General features: G+C 45.0%; 1 non-coding gene and 2 pseudogenes across 3 annotated transcripts in view; 2 read left to right on the top strand and 1 right to left on the bottom strand.

The window, feature by feature from the left end:
• Positions 1 to 17,923, top strand: part of LOC105550294 — a 931,651-nt pseudogene that overhangs the window by 245,007 nt on the left and 668,721 nt on the right. The gene's annotated exons all lie outside the window — the stretch shown is intronic.
• TRNAN-GUU lies at positions 9,276 to 9,349 on the bottom strand. The gene has a single exon. It is a non-coding gene; the product is annotated as a tRNA-Asn (tRNA).
• LOC105550271 lies at positions 9,417 to 10,111 on the top strand (annotated as a pseudogene). Its single transcript, XR_001007679.1, has one exon. The product of XR_001007679.1 is annotated as an uncharacterized LOC105550271 (transcript).

Here is a 17,923-nt window from a genome sequence, read left to right as displayed (position 1 = left end):
AAACTGAAAATATTAACATCATTAGATCCTTGGAGGGCCTTCATTGCTGAAAATCTGAGTGATTTTGTGATACCCTTTTGAGTCCGGCAGGACATTCTCTTTCCAGGGCATATAACAGTGGGTGAATAATTTCTTTTCATTCATTTTCATTAAGGGATGAACTTCCTTAATGTTCTGGAGATTATTACATTTGATTTGTATAGTTGTGAAAAGTGCTCATATTGCTGATTCCATTGCTTATATGTGATCATATAAATCTTTTCTCTCCTTTCTGTAGTGTGGTTCAAACTTAATCCTTAAAGGACATGTATTTGAATTTTTCAGCTGGTTAGAAACCTGAATATACCAATCAAGGAAAACTGCTCCTTACAGGGTACAGATTTAGTTTTCTTCCTGGACTAAGATGTCTTTTAGATATAGCAAATTTGTTAAAGCCAAGAACTCCTATGGAACGAAATTTGTTGGGAGGGGGGACATTGAGTAGTAAGATCACTCTTGTAATAGAGATGCCACTCTTGCAGATATTGACAACTACTGGGCTCATAAAATTTTTACCAGACATTTGAAAGACAAGATACGAACAACTTATCATTGCTGCAGTCTCAAATATCAGGAAATACCATTATTCTCAGGACAATACATAGACAATAAAAGAGACTCACAGAGCAGATTAGCTGTCATGTATCACCAAACAGGGACTGGATTCTTGTCAACAACACCCATCAGAGATTGTCCCCAGAAATTCACTTCATAACATCAAAATCAAAAACCCACACTAATGGCAAAAAATAATGATGCAATAATGAGAGAGAGAGAGAGAGAGCGCGAGAGAGAGACCTGTCCTATAGCCATACTTAGTGGGTAAAAGCCAAAGAGCTCAATTTCTGCTCTTGATACTTAATAGAACAGAGGGAACATGAGCCAATCGCTCAGTGGGTCCAGATCTGCACTAAGTGCCTGTTGGATGCAGGATTCTACCGTCTCTAGTAATATGTCTCAGATGGGCTAGATTTTTGTTCTATTTTGTTTGTTTTGTTTTGTTTTCGCTTTTGTTTTTTTGTTTTTGAAGCAGAGTCTCGCTCTGTTGCCCAGGCTGGGGTGCAATGGCACGATCTCGGCTCACTGCAACCTCCGCTTCCTGGGTTCAAGCGATTCTCCTGGCAGCCTCCCGAGTAGCTGGGATTACGGACACACACCACCACGCCCGGCTATTTTTTTTTTTTTCAGTAGAGACGGAGTTTCACCATGTTGGTCAGTCTGGTCTGGAACTCCTGACCTCAGTTGATCAGAAGTAGGTGAGGTCAGAAAACATACCCTGGGAGAAGCTGGCACAATGCCCAGAACCGCCATCGCTAGGCCTGGGGTTTTCTTCTGTAGTGGATACTAGTATTCACGTAGTGCAGGGACAAAACCAATTAGATACTTCTGGGAGTTAAAAAGAGATGAATTTACAGTGCCATTTGAGAAGGAGTATTAAGGAATTTGCCAGGGTACTGACGCGTGTCAGGTGTAAACCGCAGGTTGAGAGAGAGCTAAGTATTTTCTGTCCATGAAGGTGATCAGCCGCGGCCTGAAGAAAGAGGGACGGGGGAGGACGCTGGCGCCAGAAATAGGAAAGGGCTGCTTGGGGGTAGGAAGGATGGGTGGGAGTGCTATCTAGAAAGTTGCCTGGCAATGGATGTAGGATGTGGAAGCGAGACATCAAACAGGAAGCTGTCGCTTAAATAAAGACTGAAGAAAGATCAGATATGTAAACGGCAGGAGACAGCCAGGAAAATGGACCCGGCTCCTCATAAAATTTCCCGCCTTATATTTCAGGGAGGATCGCGGCACATTTTGGCCAAGACAGGTGAGGTGAGGCCTGCGGGCCTCGATGAATATGGTTTAGGGCACCTGGGCGCCAGGAGAGCCGTTCCCCTACGCAAAGTAAGCGAGTTATGTCTACAACCAAACGGGGACACTAAGAGTCCCAAAGACCGTCTTTTCTTCCCGAATAACAGCGCCCGTCTGCCTAGTTTGTACCTGGCTCTACGAGGTGAGAACACATTCCCCGCCAGCACAGAAATCCCACAAACTCCTGAGGGGGCTGCGGTTAGAAGCGGAGGCTGTGTAAAAGGTGATTGGGGGCTAGGGAAAAACACCAAGATTTTCACAGAGCGTGAGAATCCAAAGACCCTGGAGACCACGTACCAATCTCTGCAGTGAGATGACATGTTACTTCCTATTCCCCAGCGTCCGAAACTAAGAATGACACTTGGAACAAAGGTACAAACCAATAGAAGAATTAATGTAACTGTTACAATAAAGCCTACTCTTTAAACTACAAAAAGTCAGGGGAAAGCGCGAACGCAGTCCCCCACTACCACAAATTATGCAGTCGAGTTTCCCACATTTGGGGAAATCGCAGGGGTCAGCACATCCGGAGTGCAATGGATAAGCCTCGCCCTGGGAAAACCACCTTCGTGATCATGGTATCTCCCCTGCCAGGTAAGTATGAGTTCTTGTACCGCCGCCCTGCCACAGCCTCACACGTCTCACCCTTTACACGTACGGTCACTTGCCCCGCGCACTCTCGAGCCCTCCTAGCCCTGACACACAGCTGGGACTCTCAGGTCCGACCAGCGGTCCTGAACCCGCTCCCACCGCAGGGGAACGCCTTCGTGGCGAAGCAGCAGATGTCGAAGCAGCAGCCCCTGCGCTGCCTCATCTACATAGAAGTCGCGGTCTCCGTGATGTCACTGACAGTGCCTTTCCCAGTACCCGTCTGCCTTTCTTCCACTCAGCAGACCAACCCGCTGCCGGAGCCCACAAGGGGAAGTGACGTTTGCCTCTCCCTTTTTTCCTCCGCCCCCGCATCTGTTCTCTCGCAAAGAAGCTGGTGCTTAACCTGGGTTGTGTAACAACCTTTCCGCGGCATGATGAAGCCTGGACATCCTTCTTCAAATAATGACTTTTAATTCGCAGACTAGAACGTTTAGGATTACAAAAGAAACCGCTTCTCTTCACATCCTTATCGTTGGGATGTAGCATTCTGCTTGAAATTGGAAGCCGTTTAATATCAGAGAGAAACCATATTTATGAAAGTAAAGAGACTGCTCAGATGACTGCAAACCAGCCTTCCTTACTGGTTTTATCACTGGTAATGTTATAAAGACAGTTGTCCAGTTTCATGAATCTTGTAGTTGGTTTTTCTTTTTTTTTTTTTCCCCAAATTCAGTATTGTAGAAAAATATGCTGCCCCAGAAGAGATGATTGGACACTCTCAAGCGTGGTGTTGGATTTTGTCATCTCTTCCACAGCCATCTCCAGACCTTAGTGCTTACCTCATGTTAGTTTTTTATATTCTGCAAACACAAAACCAAAATAATCCAAATTTGACACAAATACCTGGGATCCATGTTATTTGTGATGTTTAACAAATGTCTGGATCATCTTTTCTTATATTGGATTACAATGCATGAAACACTGTGAAGTAAGCAAAGTTGGAATGCCCAAGTCAAAGACCATTTGAATATTTCCAAGTAGATTTGAGACAGGAATAATACAGGGTGGTCACAGGATAACAAATTCTAGGCAGCAGATTTACCTGACTTGAGGCTATGGGCTGATAAGACGCTGAAAAACCAGTGTGGACCAAGCTGTCTAAGACTGACTGGACCCAATGTGGTGCTTGATTTGATGGAGGTTTTACCTAGGCCCTCATTATATGCTCATTAACATACTAAATCACACACCCACCAGTGCCATGACAGTTCTGAGACCAATGTTTGATGTAAAAATGGATGGCACCACAGTTCCGAGACATCTCCACCTTTACCCAGGAATTGTCATGAATATTCCACTCCTTGGTTAAAGAAACCCATCAAGATGAAACCCCAGAACCCATTGTTCTCTCTCGGGTATGCCCGAACTCCCCTTTCTTGAGTGTGTACTTTTTGCTTTGCAATAAATCTCTTCTTTCACTGTTTGCTGATTCATCCTTGACTTCGTTCTGGAGATAAATATCAAGAGCCTGGACACCACGGCTGGGGTCGAGATCCCACCAGCATCCGGGGACCTCCCTCAGCCCACCAGTATCAGATTCTATCCCATTGCTCAAATCATAAAACATCGAGTGGAGAGTTCTCCTTGGAGACCATAAAGTAAAGATTCTGTGGCATGGTGGCCAGTCAGGCCACTGGAAGGCATGGCAAAATATTGAAAATGAGGGATTAGGTGACAGTGTAGCAACTGCTGAATACTAAATACTTGATCCAGGCCCCATTCCCTGGAGACTGACAGGGAGACACATTGTCCAGGTAGTAGTGGAGAAATACTTTCTGGGTATCTGACCAGCCTTTGTGGAAAGAACTGGCACCATCCTGCAGAGGTAACCGCCTGATGGGTTCTTCCTGCCCACTGTACACACAAAATCAATTCATGGAGACCATGGCATTGCAGTAAAGAGTTTCATTGACACAGGCCAGCCACAACCTGTGGGAGACAGAGTTATTACTCAAATCGATCTCACTGAAGGCTTGGAGGTAAGGGGATTTTTCAAAGACAGTTTGGTGGGGAGGGGGCTAGGGTTTGGGCAGTGCTGATTGTTGGGGGATGTGGAAACTGGCCCTCCTGCCCTGAGCAAACTTCTGGGTGGGGGCTAAGGGACTGGTTGATTTTCGGGCCAAATGGTGCCATCCAGTAGTCAGACATGCAAAAGCCTGAAAAGAAATCTCAAGAGGCCAATCTTAGGTTCTACAGTAGTGATGTTCTTCACAGCAGTAATTGGGGAAGCTGCAAATCTTGTGACCTCTGGAATAATGACTGGCAATTATTTAATGAGGCATACATCTTAGCAGAATTCACGCCCCTTTCATCCTCCTAACTTGGTGGACTTTCATTAGTTTTACAGGGGTAACTTAGTTTTGGGGAAGGTTATCATTTAAACAAATCTTTTTGGCTGTCCTCAACCTTTTTGGCACCAGGGACTGGTTTCACGGAAGACAATTTTTCCATGGAAGGGGGTGGTGGATGGTTTCTGGATGAAACTGTTCCACCTCAGGTCCTCAGGCATTAGTTAGAGTCTCATAAGGAGTGCGCAATCTGGATCCCTCACATGCTCAGTTCCCAATAGGGTCCGAGCTCCAATGAGAATCTAATGCCGATGCTGACCTGACAAGATGGTAATGCTTGAAAGCCTGCAGCTCACCTCCTGCTGTTCGGCTGAGTTCCTAACAGGCCATGGACCAGTACCTGTCTTGTGACCCTGGGGTTTGGGGATCCCTGATTTAAACTGTAAACTCAATTTTTCCCAAAGATCGCTTGGGAGAAATTGCACAGGAATGAGCAAAGACAGCTAGTCTGTGAGGCTAGAACCAAGATGGAGTCAGCCGTGTCTACTTTCTCTTATTGTCAGAATTTTGCAAAAGTAGTTTCAGAGGGACTACCCTGGACACTTGTTAAAAACCTGAGATGGATTTTATTGTATGTACTACAGTAGGCAAGAGAGACCAGCAGAGAACTGAGCTCAACTCCAAATACAGCAAAAAGAGTTGAAGGTGTATAGCCAATCGGCAAGATAAGAAAGTCAGCAGATGGAAAATTACTAAGAGGAACTTGATTAGCTATCAAAAGTGGTTGGGAGGACTCTTGCTAAACTAGACTCAACAGTACTCTTTTCTAAAACTGGACTTGGCAGGCCAAGAACTAATAGAGAAAAGGGTTCAGCGGCAACTAAGGTTTGGTCAAAGATGGAGTCCTTGTCAACGCTACATTGAAGCTTCTGCAAGTAAACAAAGACCAACCAAACAAAAAAAAGCAAAGGCTATTTATTTTGAGCTTGCTATAGCAGGGAGTCAGCCACTGTTACTTGTATTTTGGCCGAGACTTGAAGGCAGTCAGAAGGGTGGGAAAGCTTTTTAAAAAGAAAGACTTCAGGCCGGGTGCGGTGGCTCATGCCTGTAATCCCAGCACTTTGGGAGGCCAAGACGGGAGGATCACAAGGTCGGATGATCGAGACCATCCTGGCTGACAAGGTGAAACCCATCTCTACTAAAAAGACAAAAAAATTAGCCAGGAGTGGTGGCAGGCGTCTGTAGTCCCAGCTACTCAGGAGGCTGAGGCAGGGGAATGGCGTGAACCCAGGAGGCGGAGCTTGTAGTGAGCAGAGATCTCACCACTGTGCTCCAGCCTGGGTGACAGAGTAAGCCTCCATTTCAAAAAAAAAAACAAAAACAAAAAGGCTTCAGGTATGCTTGGATTGGAGGCTGTCAGCACGGTGATGTTGTAGATAGATGAAGAAAATAAAAATATTTTACCCCAGAATATGTATCTTTGGCATATTTTAAGAATGCTGTCAGAGAGCCAGCAAACAGAAGTAACTCTGCAAAACTGTCTTTTGTAGAGGAAATTTACACCTGCAGAGAATCTGCATTAATCCAGCCTTTCCTTGTCAGGACTGAGAAATAAAAATAAGCCCTAAGCCCTACAACCAACTGAACGGACTCCCTCTTGGCTGACAGGACCGCAGAGAAACCTTGAAAAATGTTTCTGACTGTGGCAGGATAGGATGTCAGACATGCCCCCTTAAAACCCCTCCCTCACTAACTGCCATTGTGAGGCAGAACAGCAGAGGGAATTGGAAGTTGGATGAAAGGCAGAATGAGTAAAAGCAGAAACAGAAGCAAGGTGATGGGGTGGGAGAGCAAGAAGAAAGATAAAAGGCAGAAGTTGAGCAGCCAAAACAAAAAGTAAGATTAAAAAAAGCAAGCAAGGCCGGGCGCAGCCTCTCACACCTGTAATCCCAGCAGTTTGGGAGGCCAAGGGAGGCAGATGACCTGAGGTCAGGAGTTTGAGGACCAGCCTGACCAACATGGTGAAACCCCTTTGTCAGGCCTCTGAGGCCAAGCTAAGCCATCATATCCCCAGCGACCTGCACGTGTACATCCAGATGGCCTGAAGCAACTGAAGATCCACAGAAGTGAAAATAACTTAACTGATGACATTCCACCATTGTGATTTCTTTCTGCCCCACCCTAACAGATCAATGTACTTTGTAATCTCCCCCACCCTTACGTAGGTTCTTTATAATCCCCCAAACCCTTAAAAAGTTTCTTTGTAATTCTCCCCACCCTCGAGAATGTATTTGGTGAGCTTCATCCCATGCCCCCAAAACATTGCTCTTAACTTCACCGCCTATCCCAAAACCTATAAGAACCAATGATAACCCCATCACCCTTTGCTGACTCCTTTTTCGGACTCAGCCCTCCTGCACCCAGGTAAAATAAACAGCCATGTTGCTCACCCAAAGCCTGTTTGGTGATCTCTTCACACGGACACACATGAAACACTCTTCTCTACTAAAAATACAAAAAATTAGTTGGGCATGGTGGTGCACTCCTGTACTCCCAGCTACTCAGGAGGCTGAGACGGGAGAGTTGCTTGAACCCAGAAGGCAGAGGTTGCAGTGAGCCAAGATCGTGCCACTGCACTCCGGACTGGGCAACACAGCAAGAACCTGTCTTTGAAAAAAAAAAAGGCACGCAAGGACCCCATGGCCAGCAAGATCCAAACCAGTAAAGGGGCAGCTCCTCAGAGATAGGCATGTGGATTAGAGAGAAAAAGTATCCTTAAAATGACTTCATATGATAATTAGCTCATTAAGGCTCATACATATGGACTGCATATCAAGCATGTACTTAAAATTATGGGATGGAGGCAACATTCAAGCACACAAGGGCCAAGCAACCCACCTATCAATCAAAAGGCAAACACTGGCTAAAGATTAGACATCTTTGGCCCGGCGCGGTGGCTCACGCCTGTAATCCCAGCTCTTTGGGAGGCCGAGGCGGGTAGATCACAAGGTCAGGAGATCCAGACCATTCTGGCTAACAAGGTGAAACCCAGTCTCTACTAAAAACACAAAAAAATTAGCCGAGCATTGTAGCAGGCGCCTGTAGTCCCAGCTACTCGGTAGGCTGAGGCAGGAGAATGGCGTGAACCTGGGAGGCGAAGTTTGCGGTGAGCTGAGATCGCGCCACTGCACTCCAGCCTGGGCGACAGAGCGAGACTCCGTCTCAAAAAAAAAAAAAAGAATTAGGCTTTTTTTCCCTAAGGGTTAACAAACCAGCCCTTTGGAAAGACTTGCTTCACCACTGTTATCAACCAACACCCTGATACTTTCCCTTCCTTCCGTGGTTTTGACAAAGCAAGCAAGCAGCATTCCCTCCTGATAAGAGACCACCGACCTAGGAATGATTCTGGCCAGACTACAGAGGATGTGCAGTGAGGGTTTTCATGTCCTCTGCTTCAGCTTTTGATGTCAGAGGGCCACAAACTCCACTCTCAGATAGCTAATGCCACCATTTTATGAACATGGGCCCCATGGAGAGGCACGAAGCTCAATTGCACATCTTCCCATTTTTCCTCTTATAAATATTCATATTGGAATATTATTAGGTATTGCTCCCGTGAAAGATACATTTGCAGAATGTACTCAAATTAGAAGCGTTATATAAACACTATAATGTAGCAATGGCGCATCCAGTTCTCTACACCATAGAAATATCTGCGGTGTAGACATTTCCACAATGACCAAAGATATGTGTACAAGAATGTTGACTGCAGCATTCTTTGTAATCCTAAAACCATGAAACCAACCTCATCCCAAAAACTTTTTTTTTTTTTTGAGATGGAGTCTCATTCTGTTGCCCAGGCTGGAGTGTGATCTGGGCTCACTGCAGCCTCCACCTCCCAGGCTCAAACAATTCTCCTGCCTCAGCATCCCAAGTAGCTGGGACTACAGGCACATGCCACCACGCCTGGCTAACAAAAACATTTTGAAAAGAGTTAAATAAATCATGCACAAACTGGGGAAAAATACTGTTTTCAAAAATGATAGAGAGGATCACTATGATGATGAATGATTCCACTGGTCACATTATTGATAGAACAATCAGTAAATCCAGTCACATCCTGGGGATACTACTGGACTCCTATTACTGAAATATGAAAAAATGGAGGCACGTAAATTACTCGTTTAAGCGTATGACGGACTGCATTAGAATTTTATCACACCACAAGTGGGTTCCTAGGTCTCTGTTTCAGGATTCCTGAGTTACACAGGTATAAACCCAGGATTTCAGGAGATACCCGGTTAAGAATCCGGTCGGGGAGGTGCCCTGGCCCTTGACATGGATAAGTCACAAATTAGTGGCCTAGGACTCCGGGAAGATAAAAATCTTGCCCATTCATGTAGTGATTGACAATGCATGAATGCTTTAAAAGCATTCAACAAGCGTCCCTGGGTGGATTCGAACCACCAACCTTTCGGTTAACAGCCGAACGTGCTAACTGATTGCGCCACAGAGACACGTACTGTGAGCTCTACTGGGCGCTACAGGAAGGGCGCACTCACTAAACTTTCTCCGTCCCATCCTCAGAGCCCTCCAGGCAGGACCACTGAGCAAGGCCCTTGGAAAATCGGAAAGATTGGAGCGGTGAGTCGCGCTGGTCACGTTGGACACCTGCGCGTTGGGAGATTCTGGTGCCAGAAGGACAGCCGAATGGCCTTCTCCCGCCCTGCCCCTCGCCTGCTTCAGAAACCCCCAGAAACGCCCCTGTTGCGACCCCGGCCCGACCCGCCTGGGGGCCCAAGGGAAGCTGAACGCCCCGTGGCTCCCCGGATGGCTCTTCCCGTTCTTTGTGCCACCTTCACCCAGTGAGGGAGCCTGTGCCCACCCCGCCCAGTCGCTTTTGGGGCCCCTTCGGAGCTGCCGCTGCCATCTTCGGATCCTGTGTCCCGCATGGGGGCTCCACCAGGGCAGGGATGGTGGCGAGGGTCGCTCGTGGGTCCCCTCCCGGGGAGCAGGGTCTGGCACTCACCAGGCCGCCGGACTAGGACTTGCCGAATGAATCCATCGTCGCCTTTAGTTTTTAGTCCTTTGAAGAGCCTTCAGAATGGAAATCATGAGAGATTTTTCCATGGAGAAGTTCTTTTTACAAAGCATTTATTTAGTTGACTTCTCAGCACCCCGCGGGGCTGCAACGGGCAGGGCCTCCAGTGCACTTTCTGCGCAGTGGAGCCGCCGGGACTCAGCTGGGCGGTGGTCGGGTCTTGAGGCCTGAGGGCGGGAGCGGGGGAAGGGAAAAGCAAAAGCAAAAAAAGAAGCCGCAGAGCGGTGGACTGTGGGGAAAAGAAAGAAAGATCAGGCTGTTACTATGTCTATATAGAAAGAAGTAGACATAAGAGATTCCATTTTGTTCTGTATTTGAGATGCTGTTAATTTGTGACCCTACCCCCAACCTTGTCCTTGCAAGAAACATGTGCTGTGGTGACTCAAGGCTTAATGGATTTGGGGCTGTGCAGGATGTGCTTTGTTAAACAAGTGCCTGAAGGCAGCTTGCTGGTTAAAGGTCATCACCATTCTCTTAATCTCAAGTACCCAGGGACACGTACACGGTCAAAGGTCGCAGGGACCTCTGCCTAGGAAAGCTAGGTATTGTCAAAGGTTTCTCCCCATGTGATAGTCTGAAATAGGGCCTGGTGGGAAGAGAAGTACCTGATCCTCCCCCAGCCCGCCCCAGTGAAGGGTCTGTGCTGAGGAGGACTAGTACAACAGGAAAGAAGGCCTTTTGGCGCATGTTGGCAGTTAAGATAGAGAAAAGCATCTGTCTCCTGCCCGTCCCTGGGCAATGGAACATCTCGGTGTGAGACCTGATTGTATGCTCTGTTTACTGAGATAGGAGAAAACCGCCTTAGGGCAAAAGGTGGGACTTGCTGGAGCAATGCTGCTAAAAGGTTTATGGAGATGTTTGCATATGCATATCAAGGGGCAGCATTTTCCTTTGAACTTACTCATGTCACAGAGATCTTTATCCATATGTCTTACTGCTGATTTTCTCCCTACAATGATCCTATTGTCCTGCCACTCCCTTATTTTTAAGATGATAAAGAAAATTATCAACAAATACTAAGGGAACTCAGAGACCGGTGCCGGCGTGGGTCCTCTGTATGCTGAGCGCCGGTCCCCTGGGCCCACTTTTTCTTTCTCTATACTTTGTCTCTGTGTCTCATTTCTTTTCTCAAGTGTCTTGTTCCACCTAACGAGAAACGCCCACAGGTGTGGAGGGGCAGGCCACTCCTTCAGTGGACCAGACATCCAGACCCTCTGAAAGGCTCGTGCGTGCGGAGGCACAAGCGGCATCTTCCGGAGGTGAGAATTGTTTTTTTATTGTAGCAGAATGGGGAGGAATTGAGGGGAAATGGAGATAGAACCTGAAAGATCCCCCAAACACGAGAACCTGTAGGTCCCCAAGCATAAGATGTCGCAGAACTAGACCAAAAACTAGGCTCCTGGGAACCCTAAAATCCTTGGAGGATCATGACCCTCTGTGTTCCTTTTGGCAAAGGACTTGTTTCCATTGTTCGTTCAATTGTTGGTGTTTGTTGAATAAATAAGACTATTTTCATGTGTCTTTGAAATTACTTTGACTCTATTATTTTATGGTTACAAATAATGGTGCAGTGATCATTCTTGTACACTTCTTATTGGCCATTTGTGTATTTCTATAGGATAGAGGCCTGGAGAGCAGTTGTTCCAGCATAGTGATTACAGTTTTTGTTTATTTATTTATTTATTTATTTATTTTTGAGACAGTCTCGCTCTGTCACCCAGGCTGTAGTGCTGTGGCACGATCTCACCTCACTGCAACCTCCGCCTCCCAGGTTCAAGCAAATCTCCTGCTTCAGCCTCCCAAGTAACTGGGATTACAGGCCCGTGCGAGCCACCAAACTGGGCTAATTTTTGTATTTTTAGTAGAGACGGGGGTTTCACCGTTTTGGCCAAGCTGGTCTCAAACTCCTGACCTCAAGTGATCTGCCTGCCTTGGCCTCTCAAAGTGCTGGGATTACAGGCGTGAGCCACCGCACCCAGCGATTGCATGTTTTTTTTTTTATATCATTCTATTTTCTTTCCTTATTTGGCTTCTTAGGTGTAACTCTCTTTTCTTATGTCAGTGATGGCTTTAGGGTTTCTAGAATACATCTTTATCCGTCTGCCATCAAGTGACATTATACCTCCCCTTCTGGCCTTCATGCTAGTGTTGTCATGTAATTTGATTTTGGACATGTTATAAATCCCAACATCCAAGTACGTACATAGCAATTTTCAGTCGTCTCCATTTCTTTGTGTAGGTTCAGATTTCTGTCTAGTATCCTTATCCTTACGCCTGGAGGGACTCCTTTAACATTTCTTGTAGTGTGGTTCGGTGAATTCTGTCATTTTTTGTATGTCTTTAAATGTTCTGATTTCAGTCACAATTTTGAAAGATATTTCAATTTGGCATAGAATTCTAGAATAACTTTTTTTCTCTCAGTACTTTAGGATTTTGCCACTTTGACACTTTGTCATTGATATATCTTTACTGTTTTTGTAAAACTGGCATAAAGTGGGCTTCCTGTACTTGTTATGTAATTTTTGGATTGTGTATTTAAATTAAAAATACTACACTAAAATGGCCTGGGCGAGGTGGTTCACGCCTGTAATCTCAGCACTTTGGGAAGGGGAGGCAGAGGATCACTGGAGACCCAGAGCTGGAGACCACCCTGGACAAGATAGGAAGACCGTGTGTGTGTGTGTGTGTGTGTGTGTGTGTGTGTGTGTGTATTATATGTATGTATGTATATATAAGTCCTAGATTCACCTTAAGTTCCACCAACAGTGCGCTTAAAGTAAAATGTGCCCAACCTGAGGCCCAAACCTACATGCTGAAGCGCAGTTTGTGTTTGTGAGACAATCTCAACAGCATTTGCTTTTCACAGCATAGTGTTTTTCCTGTTTTCCTCACACGTGAATGTCTTCAGTGCAAAACCTGTCAGAATTCATTTGCTTTTGCTAAAAAATTTTAAAATACTCTTACTTCAAGTGTGGGGAAAAGAAAGAGATCAGACTGTTACTGTGTCTATGCCGAAAGAAGTAGACATAAGAGACTCCATTTTGTTCTGTACTAAGAAAAATTCTTCTGCCTTAAGATGCTGCTAATCTGTAACCCTACCCCCAACCCTGTGCTTGCAGGGACAAGGACTGTGCTGTGTTTACTCAAGGTTTAATGGATTTGGGGCTATGCAGGAAGTGCTTTGTTACACAAGTGCCTGAAGGCAGTATGCTTGTTAAAAGTCATCACCATTCTCTTAATCTCAAGTACCCAGGGACACAAACACTGCGGAAAGCCAGCAGGGACCTCTGCCTAGGAATGCTAGGTATTGTCCAAAGTTTCTCCCCATGTGATAGTCTGAAATATGGCCTTGTGGGAAGGGAAAGACCTGATGGTTCCCCAGCCGGACACCGGTAAAGGGTCTGTGCTGAGGGGGATTAGTAAAAGAGGAAGGCCTCTTGGCAATTGAGATAGAGGAAGGCATCTGTCTCCTGCTCGTCCCTGGGCAATGGAATATCTCAGTGTAAAACCCAATTATATGTTCTGTTTACTGAGCTAGGAGAGAACAGCCTTAGGGCTGAAGGTGGGACGTGCTAGCGGCAATCCCGCTCTTTATGCACTGAAAATGTTTATGGAGATGTTTGCATATATGCATGTCAAAGCACAGCACTTTTCCTTAAATGTATTCATGTCACAGAGATCTTTATTCATATGTCTTTCTGCTGACCTTCTCCCTACTATGACTTTATTGTCCTGCCACTTCCCCTTTTCCAGATGGAAAAGATAATGATCAATAGACACTGAAGGAATTCAGAGACCGGTGCCGGTGCCAGCCCTCTGTATGCTGAGCGCGTGTCCGCTGGGCCCACTTTTTCTTTCTCTATACGTTGTCTCTGTGTCTCATTTCTTTTCTCAAGTCTCTTGTTCCACCTGACAAGAAACGCCCGCAGGTGCGGAGGGGCAGGCCACCCCTTCATCTGGTGCCAAACGTGGGTGCTTTTCTCTAGGGTGAAGGTAACACTCCAGCGTGGTCATTGAGGACAAGTCGACGAGAGACTCCCGAGTACGTCTACAGTCAGCCTTGCGGTAAGCTTGTGCGCTCGGAAGAGCCCAGGGTAACAATGGGGCAAACTAAAAGTAAATATGCCTCTTATCGCAGCTTTATTAAAATTATTTTAAAAAGAGGGGGAGTTAGAGTCTCTACCAAAAATCTAACTACGCTGTTTCAAACAATAGAACAATTTTGCCCATGGTTTCCAGAACAGGGAACCTTAGATCTAAAAGACTGGGAAAAAATTGGCAAAGAATTAAAACAAGCCAGTAGGGAAGGTAAAATCATCCCACTTACAGTATGGAACGATTGGGTCATTATTAAAGTAGCTTTAGAACCGTTTGAAACAGAAGAAGATAGCGTTTCAGTTTCTGATGTCCCTGAAAGCTGTGTAATAGATTGTGAAAAAGAGGCAGGGATAGAATCCCGTAAAGGAATGGAAAGTTCACATTGTAAATATGTAGCAGAGCCAGCAATGATTCAGTCGACACAAAATGTTAACAATAATCAATTACAGGAGGTGATATATCCAGAAACATTAAAATTAGAAGAAAAAGGTCCAGAATTAGCAGAGCCATCAGAGTCTAAGACACGATATCAGCTGGTAGAAAATAAGACCCAGCCGCCAGTAGCCTATCAATACTGGCCGCCAGCCGGACTTCAGTATCCGCCGCCCCCAGAAAGTCAGTATGTACAGCCAGAAATGTTTCCAGCGCCACAGGGCAGGGCGCTGTATCCTCAGCCGCCCACTATGAGAGTTAATCCTACAGCACCACCTATTGGATGGGGTGGTGCATTACAGAAAATTATTGATAAGGCAAGAAAACAAGGAGATATTCAGGCTTGGCCAGTCCCAGTAATATTAGAATCAAGACCACCTGGAGAAGGGGCCCAAGAGGGAGAGCCTCCCACAGCTGAGGCCAGATATGAGTCCTTTTCTATAAAAATGCTAAAAGATATCAAAGAGGGAGTAAAACAGTACGGACCCAACTCTCCTTACGTGAGAACATTATTAGATTCCATTGCTCATGGACATAGACTCATTCCTTATGATTGGGAGATTCTGGCAAAATCCTCACTCTCACCCTCTCAATTTTTACAATTTAAGACTTGGTGGATTGATGGGGCACAAGAACAGGTCCGAAGAAATAGGACTGCCAGTCCTCCAGTTAACATAGATGTAGATCAACTATTAGGAACAGGTCAAAATTGGAGCACTGCTAGTCAACAAGTAATATTGCAAAATGAGACCATTGAGCAAATTAGGGCTGTCTGCCTTAGGGCCTGGGAGAAAATCCAAGACCCAGGAATCGCCTGCCCCTCATTCAATACAATAAGACAAGGCTCTAAAGAGCCCTACCCTGATTTTGTGGCAAGGCTTCAAGATGCTGCTCAAAAGTCAATTGCGGATGAGAATGCCCGTAAGGTTGTAGTGGAGTTGATGGCATATGAAAACGCCAATCCTGAGTGTCAATCAGCCATTAAGCCATTAAAAGGAAGAGTCCTGGCAGGATCAGATGTAATCTCAGAGTACATAAAAGCCTGTGATGGAATTGGAGGAGCTATGCATAAAGCTATGCTTATGGCTCAAGCAATCACAGGAGTTGCTTTAGGAGGACAAGTTAGAACATTTTGGGGAAAATGTTATGATTGTGGTCAAATTGGTCATCTAAAAAAGAATTGCCCAGTCTCAAATAAACAAAATGTAACTACTCAAGCTACAACAACAACAGATAAACAGCCACCTGGCCTATGTCCAAGATGTAAAAAAGGAAAACATTGGGCTAATCAATGTCGTTCTAAATTTGACAAAAATGGGCAACCACTGTCGGGAAACGAGAGGAGGGGCCAGCCTCAGGCCCCGCAACAAACTGGGGCATTCCCAGTTCAGCCCTTTTTTCCTCTGGGTTTTCAGGGACAACAACCCCTACTGTCACAAGTGCATCAGGGAATAAGCCATTTACCACAATACAGCAATTGTCCCCTCTCACAAGTGGCAGTGCAGCAGTAGATTTATGCACCATACAAGCAGTCTCTCTGCTTCCAGGGGAGCTCCCACAAAAAATCCCCACTGGAGTATACGGCCCATTGCCTGAGGGGACTGTAGGACTAATCTCAGGAAGATCAAGTTTAAATCTAAAAGGAGTTCAAATTCATACTGGTGTGGCTGATTCAGACTATAAAGGCGAAATTCAATTGGTTATTACTTCCTCAGTTCCTTGGAGTGCCAGTCCAGGAGACAGGATTGCTCAACTATTACTCCTGCCTTATATTAAAGTTGGAAACAGTGAGATAAAAACAACAGGAGGGTTTGGAACCACTGATCCGGCAGGAAAGGTTGCATATTGGGCAAGTCAGGTCTCTTGAGAGCAGACCTGTGTGTAAGGCCATTATTCAAGGAAAACAGTTTGAAGGGTTGGTAGACACTGGAGCAGATGTCTCTGTCATTGCTTTAAATCAGTGGCCAAAAACTTGGCCTAAACAAAAGGCTGTTACAGGACTTGTCGGCGTAGGCACAGCTTCAGAAGTGTATCAAAGTACTACGATTTTACATTGTTTAGGGCTAGATAATCAAGAAAGTACTGTTCAGCCAATGATTACTTTAATTCCTGTTAATCTATGGGGTCAACATTTGTTACAACAAAGGGGGTGAAAAATCATTATGCTCGTTCCATTATACAGCCCCATGAGTCAAAAAATCATGACTAAGATGGGATATATACCAGGAAAAGGACTAGGAAAAAATGAAAATGACATTAAAGTCCCAATTGAGACTGAGGGAAATCAAGAAAGAAAAGGAATAGGGTATCCTTTTTAGGGGCAGCCACTGTAGAGCCTCCTAAACCCATTCCATTAACTTGGAGAACAAAAAAACCAGTATGGGTAAATCAGTGGCCGCTACCAAAACAAAAACTGGAGGCTTTACATTTATTAGCAAAGGAACAATTAGAAAAGGGACACATTGAGCTTTCATTCTCGCCTTGGAATTCTCCTGAGTTTGTAATTCAGAAAAAATCCAGCAGATGGCGGATGTTAACTGACTTAAGAGCTGTAAATGCTGTAGTTCAACTCGTGGGGCCTCTTCAACCCGGATTGCCCTCCCCAGCCATGATTCCAAAAGACTAGTCTTTAATTATAATTGATCTGAAGGATTGCTTTTTTATCATTCCTCTGGCAGAGCAGAATTGTGAAAAATTTGCCTTTACTATACGAGCCATAAATAATAAAGAACTAGCCACCAGGTTTCAGTGGAAAGTGTTACCTCAGGGAACGCTTCATAGTCCAACTATTTGTCAGACTTCCCTAGGTCAAGCTCTTCAACCAGTTAGAGACAAATGTTCAGATTGTTACATCATTCACTATATTGATGATATTTTATGTGCTGCAGAAACAAGAGACAAATTAAATTGACTGTTACACATTTCTGCAAGCAGAGGTTGCCAACGCAGGACTGACAAGAGCATCTGATAAGATTCAAACCTCTACTCCTTTTCATTATTTAGGGATGCAGATAGAAAGTAGAAAAATTAAGCCACAAAAAATAGAAATAAGAAAAGACACATTAAAAGCATTAAATGACTTTCAAAAATTGCTAGGCAATATTAATTGGATTCGGCCAACTCTAGGCATTCCTACTTATGCCATGTCAAATTTGTTCTCTATCTTAAGAGGAGACCCAGACTTAAATAATAAAAGAATATTAACCCCGGAGGCACAAAAGAAATTAAATTAGTGGAAGAAAAAATTCAGTCAGCACAAATAAATAGAATAGATCCCTTAGCTCCATTCCAACTTTTGATTTTTGCTACTGTACATTCTCCAACAGGCAGCATCGTTCAAAATACTGATCTTGTGGAGTGGTCGTTCCTTCCTCACAGTACAATTAAGACTTTTACATTGTACTTGGATCAAATAGCTACATTAATTGGTCAGGCAAGATTACGAATAATAAAATTGTGT

Source organism: Mandrillus leucophaeus, unplaced genomic scaffold (genome assembly GCF_000951045.1).
Source record: "Mandrillus leucophaeus isolate KB7577 unplaced genomic scaffold, Mleu.le_1.0 Scaffold475, whole genome shotgun sequence".
NCBI lineage: Eukaryota > Metazoa > Chordata > Mammalia > Primates > Cercopithecidae > Mandrillus > Mandrillus leucophaeus.
This window is presented reverse-complemented; position numbering and strand designations above follow the sequence as displayed.